This window comes from Rhinatrema bivittatum, chromosome 1 (assembly GCF_901001135.1).
Source record: "Rhinatrema bivittatum chromosome 1, aRhiBiv1.1, whole genome shotgun sequence".
Taxonomy (NCBI): Eukaryota; Metazoa; Chordata; class Amphibia; order Gymnophiona; family Rhinatrematidae; genus Rhinatrema; species Rhinatrema bivittatum.
Genome location: NC_042615.1, coordinates 701,321,511 through 701,327,295, shown reverse-complemented (window position 1 = coordinate 701,327,295; position 5,785 = coordinate 701,321,511).

Genomic DNA, 5,785 nt, shown 5'->3' with positions numbered 1-5,785 from the left:
AAAAACAATTACAAAAAAAAATTAAGAATAAAATAAACCATAAACTAAAATTGTAAACACATCGTGTAAACTCCTAACTCACCACCATAGTCTATCTCTAGTAAATCCAAACAGACTAAAATGAAGGCCAACTGAAATTCATATGAAATATGAGCATAGGCCCTCCCCTGTCATAGGTTTAGAAATTTAACAAAAAGAAGTTTCTCATTTCATAGGAGCCATGTGATAAAACGTTTGCTTAAGCAACAAGTACGTTAATTAATGCACATGCAGAAGAGGTTGCTCTAACACAGAAAGGGCATAACAGGGGCAAATTGTACACCTGTGTCCCTTTTCAGCTGCAAGTACAATTGGGAAAACATTTTGCATATTTTTCTGCCAATAACCCATCCGCTCACCCTGGTCGCTCTTTCTGCAGATGAATACACTCACTTAGGGGTAGATCTTTAAAAAATACGCGATCGCGTACTTTTGTTCGCGCACCAGGCGCGAACAAAAGTACGCTGGATTTTATAAGATACGCGCGTAGCCGCGCGTATCTTATAAAATCTGGGGTCGGCGCGCACAAGGGGGTGCACATTTGTGCATCCTGCGCGCGCCGAGCCCAGCTCGCGCTGCCTGTTCCCTCCGAGGCCGCTCCGATTTCGGAGCGGCCTCGGAGGGAACTCTCCTTTGCTCTCCCCCCACCTTCCCCTCCCTTTCCCTACCTAACCCCCCCCCCCCCCCCCGGCCCTATCTAAACCCCCCCCTAACTTTGCGTGCGCCGGCCGGCAGCCCCGCTCTGTCCTCCGGTCCCGGGGGCTGGTCCGGAGGCCTCGACCATGCCCCCGGGCCGACGCCACGCCGCAGCACGCCCCCAAAACGCCGCATCGTTTCGGGAACGCCCCCGGACATGCCCCCTCCCACCCCTTTTCGAAAGCCCCGGGACTTACGCACGTCCCGGGGCTTTACGCGTGCCGGCGGCCTATGCAAAATAGGCGCGCCGGCACGCGAGGGCCCTGCGCGCGTAAATCCGGAAGGATTTACGCGCGCAGGCCTTTTAAAATCCGCCCCTTAGTGAATACCCATTCTGAGGGGTATATTTTCACCTCCACAGATCTAGGTGGGTAATTTCTTATTACCTAGATAGATTGTGCTGCAAGATGTCCTCAACATGACACTTAGGGTATCCTTATTAAATAGGCTTGTCACCAGGCTAAACATGGGGGCAGTCCATGGAGGCTCTCTCTCTGAAGTTCTGGACAGCTGTGGGGGGACAGGGTCACCCTTCGATAATTCAGCCAGCCAGAAGAGGTCCCCCTTCCATGATGCGCGAGGGCTTAATGGCTACCACTGCTGTAATGCATCGGCACTCCAGGCAGTCACCTGCCTCACCCATCCCTTCTCACAACTAAACCACAACAATTTTGATCACATGGAGGCAGATATTAAAAGAACGTTAGGCAGCATCTGACCTAGGTGTCTCCATTTTAAGCACTTAAAGTTCAGCTAAAACCTTTAGGTTAAAAATTGATATAATTTGGTCACCTAAAACTGAGGCACACAATTTTAAGCCTGCAATGTAGGCACTTAGGATAGGTGCGTAGCATTGGATATCAGTGATGAGTTCCTGACTTTCTTTCACTGCTTTCGCCCCTTCCTAGCTCAATTTTTAGGAGCCTAAACTTAGAAGCTCAGTCCTAGTCAATTTCTTTCAAAAAAATACTTTGAGGCCAAAATTTAATAGGCCGTTTAGTGGAAACGTTTTCTGGGTAAAGTTGAGGCAGCATAAACGCCTCGATGAATATACTTGCTTAACTTTATCCAGCTACATGTTTGAATATAGCCAGGTAGGTTTTAAAGTTAGCCGGATAAAGTGCTATTTAACCGAATATCTTTATAGATATCCAGCTAAGTAGTGCTGTCAAAAATTGAAAACTATTAAATAAAGATAGTGGGGCATCCCCTCCCTCAGCACCCCCCCCCCCCCATAAAATATCTTTAAAGGCCTCCTTATCCACTCACTCCTAAAAATATTAACCCCTCCCACCCCTGTCCCGGTGTATCATCAATGTTCAACTCTGGCAGTCCCCTCCCTTCCCTCCCACAAGGATATATTATTTTGCAGCACCCCCACCCCCCTCCCTGACTCCCCTGATCCCCCCCCCCCCCCCCCCCCCGATAACTTAAATTAGATTGCCAAGAGCAAGGGACCCTTCGCCCTACTCCTAGCGCCTCCGTGCTGCTCTAAAGCAAGCAGCACTGATGTAAACTTACATTAATCTTATGCTTCCAGTGCTACCTCTGGCTCCCTGGCTATTATGCTATCCGTCTAAATGGCCTTTGAATGTGGACCTCCTGATTTTAAATCATTTTAACAAGTTTAAACAAGAAGATATCTTGTATCAGAAAACAAACAAAGTATCAAGAAAAACTACATTTAAAAATTAATTAATTATTAAGGAAATTAAATCCTGCAGCCTTTTACAAGTCCTCTTCTTAGGGTGCATGCAAGGAAAACTCGTGAGTGCAAAGCACTACAAAGTATCAAGGAAAAAGAAAATTATTAAGGGGAGGATAGCATCAGCTTATCAATCAGGACAAAGCCTTGCTATTCCCAAACATCCAGGATAGCATCTCACATCTATGGAAAATATTTCTAGCTTTTTAGAGTCAAAAAAGACTCTAATTTGTGATGGTTCAAAAAAAGACATTTCATATCATTTAATTTTATCAAATATTTACGAAGAAAAAGAACCATAAAAAATGCATCAAAAGCCATAGCTTCCTGGCTCATTGGAAGATATTTTTTTCTATGCTCTTGGGTAGACCTTGAAATATCTGGACATAGCCATATATTATTTTTTGGCAAGTAAAAGAACGTGCCTATTGCAAAAAAAAAAAAAAAAACCTAGTCAGTTTTCAAAAAGGAGAAGAGTTTAGGTACAAAACTGGCAACTGAACTCTTAGAGGCCTATATGCACTAAAACTCATGCTAAGAAAGTTTTACTGTGCACATGGTTAATAATTTAACATGAATGCAAAAACCCCACAAAGAGCAATTTTATAACTGTACAGTTAGGGCTAATGTCTGCCTGTAAGTTTGTACAGGCAGACTTTAGCCAACCTTTTCAAAGCAAACCTATGCCCATAAGTTTGAAAATATTCAGCTAATTGGCTCGGTCCGCCCACAGATTACCTCGCACAAAGTTATACCTCCTCTGGGTCTAGGATCTGGTCCTGCCTCCTGCTTACAAAATCCACTTAAGCGCGAAGGCCCTCACCCCGGCCCTCTTGCCCCAGGACCCCTACTGAACTCTCCCCAGCCTGTACCCCATTGTGGGTCTATGGGTCTTCTGAGAGCAGGAGTGATTCCCAGTTACTCCAGTCCCACTGCACTGACTTTCCAAAATTGTCCCCAATCAATCCGAGGCCAGTGCCTTTATGCTTTATGGCAGAATCTGGAGGGTCCTGGGGGCCTTTGTTTAAGCAGGTTTGATGGACAAGGAGAGGAGGTACTTTTGTTTGATTTTGTTTTCCAGGGGTTTGCTTTCCTTTTGTTTTGGTAAAGACAGAGATCGGAGCAGAACCCTAATGAGTTTGGTATGTGGAGGGATAGGAAGAGAGCAGGGCCGCTGTTAGCTGTTTTGCTGCTCTGTGCAAGCAGTAACTGTATTGCCCCCCCCCCCTCCCCCTTTCATTCATTTTCTGTCTCGGGCTCACCAAAAAAAGTCCAGCTCCCTCCAGCAATATAAACTTTAAAAACTGACACCACCCAACCCCTGGGTCTTCACCGTCCTAGCTCCCTCCCCGCCCCCCACCCCCCTTCTTTGCACACATAATTGAGAATTATACATTTATAATAGATTTTACATGAAAAAGATCAAAGCACAGTATTCTAAGGTAAAAATATCACTTACTTTATATTTATATGCAATGCTGTGGTACCAACCAGAAATCCCTACAAAAGAGACACTTGGAACCAATATGGCCTTAGGTCTATGGTAACACTTTTTGGGTCTGAGCTTGATCCTCAGAAAGCCATGAGTAAACCGAATTACAATATAATAAGCCTCCATACCAAAACAGCACTAAATGCCAGCAATTAAACAGTGTCAAACCTACCTATGAAAAGGCAACAAATACAAATATTATTCCGGGCAATAAAACACCAATATATTTCCTATTAGTAGAATACCCAACCTCAGTAACACATGAAGAATGCAAACAGACTCTCACCAAATTCAGAATAAAACAACCATAAAGTATAAATAGAAACATGCAGGCAAAAACTGAGCTAGAAACGGCAACTAGCCAGACTCTCTATGCAGTGCAGCAAATTGGAAAACAGAACCATCATCATTCCTCAATCATCAAACATAAAAATCAAGAAATATAATAAATATGTAACCTCACCTTTGGGAGAGAGCTATGCTCCGTAGGAGCCATAAACGTTTTAACAGTCTCTTTGGAGCTGGAACCACTTACCGGCAAGCTCTCTCACTGTGTCTCTCTTACCCCCAGGACGGGATGTTTTGTTGGTGGGGGGAAAGATTTACTGTCAGGGCCCAGTGCGACAGGGATGACTTTATTTGAGTTCCCCAGGAGAGGTACTCAGTCTTTTCCCAACACTGTGCATGCTGTAGGTGCCAGAAAGAATACACAGGAGATGATGGGTTTACTGGCAAAAATCAAAATCTTTACTGATGGGTAACCAGATGAAATAATGGCACAATTCAACTTAATTCTTTTAGTCTCCACAGGTGGCTGTTACCATTTTTTTTCTCTCTGCCTGTGTAAGGGTCTTTATCTTTATTAGGGTCCTGGGCAAGAGAAACACTCACCATCCAGGTATTGATTTAGTGAGGTTCCCAAGTGGTTGCTGGCTTCCTTGCTAGGTCGGAAAACCCTCCTCCAGCTGGCCAAAACTCTATTAAACATTCCGGGGCAGATTTTCAAAGGGTTATGTGCGTAAGATACACTAGTAACCCCCAAAAAGCTGCCCCTTCCACCCCCCCTGTGCACGCCGAGCCTATCTTGCATAGGCTCGGCGGTGCGTGCAAGCCCCAGGACGTGCGTAAGTCCCGGGGCTTTCCTGGGGGGCGTGTCAGGGGCGTGTCGCGGCCAGTGCGACATCAGGGGGCGTTCCGGGGGCTGGGCCGCGGGCGTGGTTCCGGTCCAGGGGCATTCCAGGGGCGTGGCCGTGGCCTTTGGACCTGACCCCGGACTGGAACATGGCACGCCAGCAGCCAGCCGGCGCGCACAAGTTACGCCTGACTTGGGCAGGCGTAACTTGTAAAATAAAGGTGGGGGGAATTAGTTAGGGCTGGGGGGTGGGTTAGATAGGGGAAGGGAGGGGAAGGGAGGGGAAGGTGGGTGGAGACGGAGGGAGCGGAGGATGGCTGCGCGGCTCGGTGCACGCAGGCTGCCGATTTTGCACAGCCTTGCGTGCGCCGACCCTGTATTTTATAACGTGTGCTGCAGCGCACGCATGTTATAAAATCGGGAGTAGATTTGTTCACGCCGGGTTGCGCGAACAAATCTACTCTCTCGCGCACCTTTTAAAATCTACCCCTCTCTGCACAGACTCCCAAATATTTCTCTCTCAGGAGCAAAGTCTCCAATTGGGGGGGGGGGGGGTCCTTAAATGTAACTCACATTTGATATTACTCACTGTTCTCCTCAGTCCTTCTCGATCTCACTCACTTTATATCCTTCTTGAGACCCAAGCTGGAAAGGGATTCGTTAGAACACACAGCGCTCAGTGTTCCTCTGATATAGCAGGAAGAAGGGGCAGCCAAAACTC